The sequence below is a fragment of the Alexandromys fortis genome, unplaced genomic scaffold, assembly GCF_014885135.2.
Source record: "Alexandromys fortis isolate MF-2015 unplaced genomic scaffold, M_Fortis_MF-2015_v1.1 scaffold_288, whole genome shotgun sequence".
In the NCBI taxonomy this organism is placed as follows: domain Eukaryota; kingdom Metazoa; phylum Chordata; class Mammalia; order Rodentia; family Cricetidae; genus Alexandromys; species Alexandromys fortis.
In genome coordinates, this window is record NW_026068171.1 from 1,074,303 (window position 1) to 1,086,744 (window position 12,442).

Sequence of the window (12,442 nt, forward strand, 5' to 3'; positions counted from 1 at the left end):
TCTTTCTTTCTTTCTTTTTTTTTTTTTTTTTTTGAGACAGCATTTTTCTGTGTAACAGCCTTCGCTGTCCAGGAACTAGCTCTTATAGACCAGGCTGGCTTCGAACTCACAGAAATCTGCCTGTCTCTGCCTCCTGAGTGCTGGCATTAAAGGTGTGGGCCACCATCACCTGGGAATTCCAAGATTTTCTATGGGTGTGGTAATGCATGCCTGTAATTCTAACACTACAGAGTTAGTGAGTTCAAGGAAAACCTGGTCTATACAGAAAGCTTCAGGCCAGCCAAGGCTATATAGTAAGACTGTCTCTAAAAACAAAAATAACAAAAATTCCCTCTGGTCTTAGCACCTAGACTTACTCCTATCAATGAACAAGACTTTAACCTCTTTGAGTTAATTTTCTCAATTGTAAAATGGTGATAATAATATATAAGTATAGTAGCATAATTAAAGCTTTTAAAGGAATAAAAGAATAGCAAATACTCTATGTGTGTTAACTACTATTCATTTAAAAGTATTTTTGACGCCTTTAATCCCAGCACTAGGGGAGGCAGATGCAGGCAGACCTCTGTGAGTTCGAGGCCAGAATGGTCTACAAGAACTAGTTCTAGGACAGGCTCCAACGTCACAGAAAAAACCCTGTCTCGAAAAAACAAAAACAAAAAACAAACAAACAAACAAACAAAAAACACCCACAAAGAAAAGTATTTTTGACTAAAAAATACAAACTTACAAAATTTCTACTGCTTCACTTTCTTTGGCTTAATTAAAAATTCCATACTTATATACAAAGTACTGTGGTCATATTCATTCTGCATTATCTTCTTTTATTACTGTTACTTTTGCTAACAGCCTTCTTCCCAACTAGGCCACCTCCCATTCTCATGCTTTTTAATTGTTTTTCTGTACAGGCCTTAGGCAGGCAGTTACTGTTGCTGTTGTTCATGCTTGCAGAGTCCATGTTATAACCACATGAAAGCATCTTATAGTGCTTCTTCCCATCTTCCGACTCTTAAAGTATTCTGCCTCCTCTTTTGCAATGTTCCCTGGAATAGATTATATAGGTACCCAATTTAGGGCTGAGAATTGAACACTCCTTAATACTTTGACTAGTTGTGAGTCTCTGTTGGCTGGGTTAAATCAAGATGTGAGAGTTAGCCAATAAGAGGCTAGAGCTAATGGGCTAAGCAGTGTTTCAATGAACATAGTTTCTGTGTGGTTACTTCATGGCTAAACTAGCCAGGGGGCCAGGACAACAAGCGAGACCTCCTCCTACACCATGTGGATGCTGGAAACTGAACCTGGGTTCTCTACAAGAGCAACATGTGCTCGTACCTGTTGATCTATCTCTCCAACCCCAGATATTGGTGCTTGTTTCTCAATTAACATATATGCCTTACACAAAAATTAATTAAAAATGAAATATGGTATCCTTGATAGCGTAGATGCAAAAATTCTTAACAAAACATTATCATAAACTGAATCCAGTGGTACATTTGGATGCCCAGAGAGAAAAGACTATGATCAAATGTGACTTATTTCTGAGCTGCAAGAGTACATGTGAAAGAGGGAAAGATCTTAAAGGAGTAAAGAGCAAAAAAAAAATTAGAGGGCAATAGAAATCAGAAGGGAGGGTTATTTTGTGGAAGGAAGGGGGCAAGGAAGCGTGAGATACGAACATAGATGAAAAAAAATCACGATTGCTCCAAGAGATACAAAAAAGCATTTATCAAATTTCAATAATCTTTCATGATTAAAAAGAAAAATCTCTTGGGTCTGGCAAACTGGCTCAATGGGTCAAAGTTCTTTCCATAAAAGCATGAAGACCTGAGTTTGATTCTTGAAAAAGATTTAAAGGTGCAGGGAGAGAATCGACATCATGAAATCATCCTGACTTCACATGTATGGGGTAGTATGCATGTGCCTCTTGCACCGGTGTGTGCTAGAGCCTGTGTGTGTGTCACACACACACAGAAAGAGAGAGTAGAAATCTTAAAAACTATGAATAAACTCAGAACAGAACAAAAAGAAACTCAACATAATCAGGGACACATATGACATGTCTACAGCCTTCACTACACCCACTGCTGAAAGCCCAAAGTGTTTCCTGTATATAAGGAACAAAGTAAGAATGTCCACTCTGAATATACTTGGTCAACACAATAGTGGAAATCCTAGCCAGAAAGAAACAAATGAATACCCAAATAGAAGCGGAAGGAAAGAATTATCCTTATTTGCAGAGGACATGGTACACATAGAAGGTCCTAAAACCTACACATTAGAACTAATGAACATACATATTAAAGGATACCAAACTGACATTAAAGTTGGTTATATTTTTGTACACTCACAATGAACTATGAAAAAGGAGAACTGGCAGAACAATTACTATTAAAATAGCACCAAAAGCATTAAATATGTAGGAATAAATGTAACAAGGTGGCAAAATTTTGATGAAAGGAACTAAATAAGGTAAATACAAATGGAATAATAATATGGTAAACATTTTCACAGCACAGATATCAATCTCTAAACTCAATGAAATTCTATCAAAATCCCAAACAGCATCTTTTATGGGAACAGAAAATAATTCATAAAGAATTGTAAAATACTATATAGCACTATTAATAGATCAGTCTTGAAAAAGAACAGCATTTGAGGGATCAAATCTCTTCATTTCAAAACACATTACAAAGCTAAACCAATCAAAAAATGTACAGCATCTACAACAAAGGCAGATATCCAGACCAGTGGAACACAAAAGAAATTCTAGAAATAAACCTGTGCATCTATATAGTCAAGCAGTTTTGACAGCATACTAAGAACACACAATGTAGAAATGATATTTTTTAAAGACAGTGTTGGGATTACGAAAAGCTACATGCAAAAACCAGGAGATTGAACCCGTAACTTGAATAAAACACAAAAATAAATTAGAAATGAATTAAAGATTTAAATGTAAGACCGGAAACCATCAAACTCTTACAAGAGAAAAAGAGAAACGCTTCTTGATGTTTGGCCAGGCAATTTTTTTCACAGATAAGACACCTAAAACCCAGGTATCAAAAACATATTTTAAAAAATTGGATTCCATCAAATGGAAAACACTAATTTTCTTTACAACAGAGTTTGAACATCAACAATGAACAGGATGAAACCTTGCTTCAAAGAAGGCATACAAATGGACAGCACTTCAGGATGGTTAACCATTCGGGAAATTCAAATCGCAATCACAGTGAGAAACAACATGATACCTCTCAGAATACTTTTGGTGTGATGCTGGAGATCAAACCCTGGGCCTTGGGTATGCTCTGCAAGCACTCTGCAACTGCACTAAATTCCCAGACTAAATTAAAAAAATAGAGCAACATCAAAATGCCTATGAGGCCTTAGAGGGACAACATTCACTCTTTGTTCTAGCAGTCAAATTTACATATAGACAATTCCACAAAATTACCTGCTAACAGACCACGTAGAAATTTCTAAAGAAGACAGGCACAGAGCAGGAAGGCAGCATGAGCCACCTTTGCTAACAAACAAATCTGGGTGTCCCCAAAGTTGGTTATCACAACAGAGATTGGGGGAGGAGAAAGGGTGAATTCAAGATTCAGGGGGGTTTAGTAACCTTATCTAATGGTTTGGAATGTCAGCTATTTCCCCTTGAATGCTGGCTGGTGTCACCTATTCAGAACTGCTGCTTTATCAGGTTCTACCTGTCCTTTTGTGATTCTGATATGCACATTATCATTGTCTTTGCCTATGGAAATTCCCAACTACGCCTGTAAAAACTAAAAACCGCCTAGAGATAGCCCCTTCATTTCACCTTTTTCCCTAGCATGGAAAAAAAAAAAAAAGAACATGCAGAGGTAACCTACTTGAGTTCATTTTTTACACTCAGATCTTCGCTTGCCATAGGCTTCCTATTTTGAGACCTGAGGCTGGTCCTCAAGGCCCTCAATAAAATATCTCCATGTAGTTCTGTATAGTAGCTTTCTTCATAATAGCAAATATTGAAAAAAAAAATCCTGATAGCCTCAATAGGTGAATGGTTGAACTGTAGCATATGCATGCAATAAAATACAACATAATAAAATCAACTCCTGACACACACAGTTACCCAAATGAATATCAAGGGGATTAAGCTGAGCAAAACCAAAGCAACCAACAAACCAATGAAACAAACAAAACTAGGAAGATTATAATTCATATGGCATTCCCGAAATGCCAAAATTCTGGAAAATGGAAGGTTTAGTAGACAGTGAGGTGGAGGGAGGCAGAACAAGGGATCCTTATGGAGAGGGGTGCGTTCTGCATTTTGGCTCTCAACAACAGCAATATGCTGGTTGTGTTGTAAAAGGTATATGGAATCTGTACTATTTCTTAAAGCTGCATGTGAGTCTTCATCTCAAAATTTAAAAGTTTAGTTTTAAAAAAATTGAAGGGAGCAGAGCGTGCGTGCGAGGACAGAGCAGAGCAGAAACCCATTTGCAGCTCAGTTCAGACATCTGGCCCAGCTTCCCAGGCTTCCAGCCTGCCAGGCTAATCCACTGTGCTGCAGACATCCCCCTGGGGTAGGAAAGCAAAGCAGAGTTTTCAGGCAGAGACAGCACTTCCTCCTCTCACTGGGTATTAGCCACTGTTCTTACAAATTTGGAAACTGTGGGGTGTATCTCATAATTAACGCAGGTTAAGAAGCTCAGGCATAGTCACAATGTGGAGAGTTCCTAAAAATCCTCCAAGCAGCACTGCTGCTGCAGCCCTGGCCGCTACTTCCAAATCTCCTTTGAGATAATTCAGCAGAGAGGGTCTCAGGGTGGAAAAGGTGTATTCATTGGCATGGCCTATGGAGAGGACAGGCGGCGGGGAGCAGGACATATGGCAGGTCTGTACCTGAATTCAAGGTGGAGAATAAAAAGGGAGGATGGAGAAAAAACTGGGGATCACAACTTTGACAAAAAACAAAACAAGCCAAAGCAGCTGGTCATTGGTGGTACACGCCTTTAATCTCAGCCCTCAAGAGGGGGAGGCAGAGGCAGGGAGATCTCTGTGAGTTCGAGGCCAGCCTAGTCTACAGAGTGAGTTCCAGGACAGGCTCCAAAGCTACGGAGAATCCTGTCATGAAAAACAAAACAAACAAAGCAGAATGTCTGTCTCCACATGTCTGGGTAAATGGGCATCAATTTACCTACCATGGAGAGGTTCTGTGGAAGGATTGAGGAAACACTAACTCACTGCTGGCATCTGGTCTTAAAGGCTAACTGTTCACACATGGATGAGTGTGCAGAAGAGCAAACACCAGCCGCTTCTAACGTAGCTGATGCATCTATGGGGAGGATGCTTCATACCTTTGGCAGAGTTTGTTCAAACAGACACAATACTTTTTCTTTTTGCTCTCCTCTGTTTCCTGATTAACAACAAATTTCAGGCCTTCCCACACACTACCTCCATGTTTCCAAAATCTATGGGAAAACACGAAGGCAGGTGACTACACTCAGCAGTGTTCCTTGAGGTTAAGTGAACATGTAGCATGGCTGAACTAGTTTAACCGAAGAGCTCTCAGGAGAAGGTCTGCTGCAGCCATTGGGATCTGGCTGTCTCATGGGTGCTGTACAGGCAGTTTTGTCCTGCTTCTGCATCATTTCCCATTGGCTATAAGTGTTCCAGAGGCCGCCTTAAGAACTGTAGACTTTCACACTCATTTTTGTGTTCAGCCCATTGCCAGAGAGCACTGTCCCATCCTAGTGTCCCCCTTCTCTTCTAGCTGCCATCTCCAACAGAAAATTTGACCTTGCTATAAGTACTGTGGGTATTCTCTTTTTTAAGTGGACCCACCCTTTTCAGTATTGCTTGGGTGATTACATTCCCGTGAAGGGGGGAATTATTGCCTGTCATTGGTATTTAATGTGAACTGGAAACTTCAGAAAATATACTGCAATGCACATGCTGTTAATTAATGTTAATCCAGACGCTTACACCAATTAAACTTACCCATGAAGGCATGTGAGCTTCTATTCTCTCTAGCTCTCTTTCTACATTAACTGATAATTTCAAAAAAAAAAAAAAGGAAAAGAACATACAAATGCAAGTATAAAAAAACTGTACATATGATGGCTGTCTACTAAGGCAGTGCCATAAAAGAAAAATAACTCAAAATCTAATTAAAGAGGATTAATTCAATAATTAAACATTTACACAACAGTGTATTTTGTAGCCAGTGCAAATGAGGATGGGGATCTATGTTTACAGGTGTGAAAAAAAAGTGCTGGAAAGCAAGCTACAAAATAAAATGTACAATATAACTCATTTAATTTTAGGAAAAAATATATGGAGAAGTAAAAACCACCAGAAAAAATATGCATCAAAATATTAATACAAGGCCTTTCTAGATATTGTGGCTGAATGATTTTTTAACACCTTTCTTCACTAAAATGCATTCATAATATTTTGTTAAAGATATTGTAGAAGGACTGGAGGGATACCTCAGTGGGTAAGGGTGCTTGCCGCCAAGACTGACAACCTAAGTTCAATACCCAGAACCCACATGGTAGAAGAAGAGAGATGACTCCTGCATAATGTCCTGATTTCCTTATGTATGCTGTGCTACACTCTCTAGATAGATAGATAGCTAGATAGATAGATAGATAGATAGATAGATAGATCCAAAAAGATCTTAAGAGATAATATGGGATCGTAGCTATATGCTTGCATATTTTATTAAAAATTGTAAACACTTCATGTTTCCATTCAAGTCTCAGTTTCTAATATAGAGATGTTGACAACCTTCTACCCAAAGAGCCAAATCCTTGGTGTTCCAAGTTTTGCAGTACATAGTTTCTTGCTATAGTGATTTAACTCTTCCTTTCTCATGTCAAAGCAGCCATGGATACTATGAAAAGAACAGATATAAATGTGCTCCAATAAAACTTTTAAAATGTCTTTGGCCTTCCAACATAAACCAAAGACCAGCAGCTCTTGAGAAAGTTCTAGGCCTTCAGTACCAGATCAGGATATTTGAGCATCCAGACTTGTAGTGAAAGACCCCCGGTGTGGGGAGACTCTCACTCATGTCTCGGGATAACACGACCCCCCTAGTAACTCACAAGAGATCATCCTTGCTGCAATCACACGAGGTTTATTCAACAAGACAGGGACCAGTGCACTGGGGCCGGGACTCATAACCCATGCAGGAGAGGAGTTAAACCCCGAGTAACTGGGAGAAGGGGTTTTTAAGGGAACAAACCACAGACCAGTAATCCAAAGGGGGTAAGGAGGGTGTCATAGAAAATTCCAAAAATCCAGTGATGATCACAAGGGGGCAACTCCCTGTTTCTCAAGATTATTCTCAAGATTAAAATCTAACTTTATCTTCAGCTAGTTCACTGAACCGACTAATCCTAGATTTCTGATTCTTCTCCCCCTGCTTAGATTTTTGGCTCTATTTTTTCCAGCTACGGGGGTCTGGATTTATCCAGGTCTTTCAGTAGACTAGGTAACTACTAGTTCTCAGCCTTCCCATTGTGAAGAAAGAATATCCAGATCATATCATTTCTGCCAACCTGATAAATCTTCTTTTAATATACATTCATTTTTGGTTCTGTTCCTTTAGAGACTAATATAATAACCCAGTGAACTTCATCAGGGTTGCTTCTCAGCATTTATCTTGAAATGTAAATTTACTATAACAGTTTCTATTGTAATATATCCCTAATGCCATCCAACTGTTCATGAAGCTGGTACCTATACATTTTCCTGGCAACTTAAACCAGTGTTTCTCAAACTCCCTAATGCTGCAACCCTTTAATATAGTTCCTCATGTTTTAGTGACCCCCCAACCTTAAAGTTATTTTCATTGCTACCTGACAATTATAATTTTCTACTATTATGAACTGTAATGTAAATATCTGCTATGCAGGATATCTGATATGTGACCTCCAAAAGGGTTGCAACTCACAGTTTGAGAACTGCTGAACACAGTCCAGAAACATTGTACAGTATATAAGTGTGAATGAAGGGGTGGCTGAATTCTTTGTGGCGATGGCAGTGCTTTTAAGATATCCAACTGACAGCTTTCAGACCTATAAATGACAGATTCTGAATGAATGCAGGTGTGACATTCTAACTGTTCCTGGTTAGTGGCTTAGAGGAAGTCTTTCCATTTTAGAGAAGGCCAGTAAAATGGATGTGGCTACTTACAGCACTTCAAATGTATAACTTAAATGACCGCCGGGGAGGAAAGTATAGTCAACAAGAAGTATGAAGACCTAGGGAAACTTGTTTTCAAGGGTCATCTCTTACTGCATGTTCTTGGTTAGGTCACTTTCTTTCTTTGGATGTGAGCTTCTTCATCTATTAGATGAGTATGAGTATAATTCCTAGTGAGTCTTCTCCCCTGACATGTATTTGCAAGGGTCATCTTGCCATTCACACAGTTCATGTCTTTGGCAAATTGCAGATGGTCTTAAATAAAATCTTCCCCTTGAAGAGGGGAAAAGAACAGGATGCCAGCACTGAAATGGCTCATGTCAGGTATGACCTTTTTAATTCAGAACAGCTCTCTAGTGGTTCATTAACTCACCTCCTGGGAAGCACAGCAAGTGACTGTGATTACAAAAGGCCCCAACTGTGCATCCAGAGAGAGCTGCCCTATTGCCTAGTGAAAACAAAGTGCTTTCCTCTTTGTCGCTGGAGCTGGTCAATTTTTAGATCAGGAACATATGATTCTATCACGGAAGGGATTCCAGCCAACTCAGTGAAAGGCTGTGTGTGCCCAGCCTAAGACTGGCAGAAAGGACTAAACTGGAGCCCCATTCACAGTAAACTCATGGAATTTCTCACAAATAATTGACAACTGGGGTTCTTTTTTTCTACAATGTTAAAATTCGTAGAAACTATACTAATTAAAATAACCAGATCTGCATGGTGCTGTACATCTTTTAATGTGCCAATAAATATCTTTTCTCAATTATATTTTTCTTAAGAATCCAATAAAGCTAGGAGAATAGATAGTATCTCCATTTACCAGACAAAAAAACTAAGGCTTAGAACAGTCAATAACATGTTTCAAGTTTAATGATAATAGAACCCACAATTTAATTGGTTTGGCTAATTTACCAATACATTTCCCAGCCGTCCTGTTATGGGCTGTCAAGAGTGCCAGTTGGAGATGAGAGATTTTAAGTGCTAGATCTAGATAGTGGATAGTAGTTTACATTCATTTCAAGAGTAACTACATTTGCTTCATTTCTCATACTAGGATCATTGGCTAGGAGGACTCTGAAAAAAAAATACATATTGCTTGATGACTTCAATTTCAATTGATCATTACATATGTATAAAAAATAATCAAAGAAAAATATTTATAGGACATCCATTTAACTGATTCTGTACAAGTACTGTGGGGATTTGCAAAAATGTAAAACATGATTCTTGACCACAAGGAAATTTGTAAGATTCAAACAGTGTGTGATGAAGTGATTAACACTGCAGTCATAACACTAAATATAACAATATCATGGGAAAGAGAGAAGTATTTCATGGAATAAATGGAATTAGACTTGGCACTGAAGGGCATGGGCGAACTTAACTGGCAGAAGAAGAGGCGACCAAAGAGTGCTCAGCGATCATAAGATAAAGCACAAAGATGAACATCTGAGGATGCTGGTGTGAACGGAGGAAGTGGGAGAGTGTATGGCCGAGCCACATTCTGCTGAAGCATTCAGAAAGATGGCGTTCTTTGCACATTTTCTTCACTCATCAATAAAATGACATTGAAGGTTGTCGATTGCGTTGGGGTGGGCTACTCAGTCTAGGGGTTGTAACCCACCCGGCAATCGGTTACTCCAGGGTCTCGGAGGGGCGCTACCTGGAAGGGAATGAGCTAGGACAGAAGAAGGAGGACAAGCAGATTTGTCAAAGCCTCCGTTTATTAGGGACGGGTTACAGTTTATATATGGTAAGGAATGGGGGGTAGGGTAACTGGATTCTTGCCACGTGTTCCAGGTCACGTAGGCTAGGTTACAGACAGACAGGCCAGGAAGTCACAAGTTGCCACACCTGGTTCCCTGGATAGCTGGAATGTGAGGCGGGTTCCGCTAAGAGATAGCTGCTAATTGGGTGAGGGGCATTCTGCAGACTCCCCAGGGTGATTCCTGTAATGATTTTTAGAGGGGAAATGGCTCCTGACAGAAGGTATGCTTAATAATGGCTAAGAGCCTAGGCTCTGAAATCAGCAGATATATGGGACTGGGTACTAGGAATACTACTAACTCTCTGGTCCTTAATTAACCTCTTAGGGGATTAGTTTCCTTTGCTGTACACTGGGGCTGTAATGTGGAGCCTACTATAATCACAGCTGTTGGGGAAAGTGTTGACAAGGAAAGTTAAGGTCAGATTCCACAGAACCACCTTCATGCTTGGTCTGAGGAGATTGCCCTAAGGGGACTACATATGTCTTCCAACTACGGAGAAAGAGGCACAGGAATCAGTTGATGGAAACTTAACAAACTGATAGCAAAAGTGGCTGAACCCTGGGAACTGTTCATCCTTCTCTATATGCACTGGACACTCAGCTTTTCAAGGGAGCATTTCTTAAAGGGACGGCATGCTTGGCATACTAGCTTTCCCCCACATTCTTTCTAATGGATGACAAATTCCAACTGACATTTTATCTTCAAGACCCTGGGCATAAATCACTTTCTCCTAAGAGGTCAGAGACATCCAGGCAAAGAGTCACATATTCTAAGGAGTGCCTGAGAAATTCCAAGGAAGTAAGTCCCTGGTGTGCGAGAGTGAAACTGAAGGAAATGACAGGTACCAAGAATGATAGGCAAGAGAATCCTGGGAGAGAGCAACTGTTACCTGAGCCTGGAAGGTCATGAATGTGGAACACATTTTCAAAATAGGAGCCCAGGGACACTGCTGTAATTACCAACCAATAAGCCTCCCTCTGGTACTAGAAAAACAGATGGATACACTAATTAAAAGGGGAAGGGATAGTGAACAATGTAATATTTAAATGTGAGGAACTCGAGAGAGACAAACTGTTTCCAAGTAAGAAAATCATCGTGTTAAGCTCCATAGTTCTAACCATCTATGAAATATAGAGTAAATCATCTACTTCAGTTTTCAGCCAAAGGAGTCCCATGAGAACCGCCAAACAACCCAGGCTGTTACCAAGACTCTAGGTAGCTCTCCAGAAACTGATGCCAAGGCCCCACACCTACACAAATCATTGAACATAGAGAAGTCTACCTGGTGCCTACATAAAGCCTACACTCTTATGTGTTAGTGTCTTTGGTACAGGAAGGTATTTCCTATGCTACCAAAGGAGAAACAAAAGAGCCAATTCAGCCACAAACCAATGTGTCTAAAATGGTGTCCTGTCTGCAAGATATGCTAGTGCAAAGGTGTCCCAAAGCCTGTTGGAATAACTAGCCAATATGTGATGTAGTGGTTTGAATAAAAAATGCCCTCCACAGGCTCCTATAATTGAATGTTTGGTCATTAGGGAGTGGTGCTTGACTGGGATTAGCAGGTGTGGCCTTGTTAGAGTATGCATGGCCTTGTTGGAGGAAGTATGTTGCTGGGGTTGAACTTTAAGGTTTCAAAGGCCCAAGCAAGGCCTAAGCTCTCTCTCTTTTCCAGATGTAGAACTCTCAGCTCCTTTGCCAGCACCATGCCTACTTGCATGCTGCCATGCTTCCCATGACGATGATAAACATACTAAACCTTTGAATCTGTAAGCCAGGCCCAATTAAATGTTTTCCTTTGTAAAACTTGTTATGGTAATGGTGTCTCTCCACTTGGCTAAGACATTTGCTTCCACTCCACAAGATGGAACCCAGATGCAACACGGCTTGGGTGACCAAGTCCCTGAGGTACCTAGGACTAAAACAAATACTACTGTTCTAAGATCCAGCAATACCACTCTTGGGAATATACCCAAGACATGCCCAATCATACTACAAAAGCATTTGTTCAACTATGTTCATAGCAGCATTAATTGTAATAGCCAGAACCTGGGAACAACCTAGATGCCTCTCAATGGAAGAATAGATAAAGAAAGTGGAGAATAGATACACATTAGTGTACTACTCAGCGGTAAAAAATAATGACATCTTGAATTTTGCATGCAAATGGATGGAAATAGAAAACACTATCCTGAGTGAGATAACCCAGATCCAAAAAGATGAATATGGTATGTACTCACTCATTAGTGGACTCTAGTCATAAAGAAAGGACATTAAGCCTATAGTTTGCAAGCCTAGAGAAGTGAAATAACAAGGTGAACCCAAAGAAAAACATATATAGATCCTCCTGGAAATTGGAAGCAAACAAGATTGCCAGGAAAAAGTTGGGAGCATGGGGGTGGGCATAAGGGTGGGGATGAGGTTGGGGGATGGGGAGAGGGAGAGAGAGAAGGGAGAAAGGAAAGACTGGAGAGAGC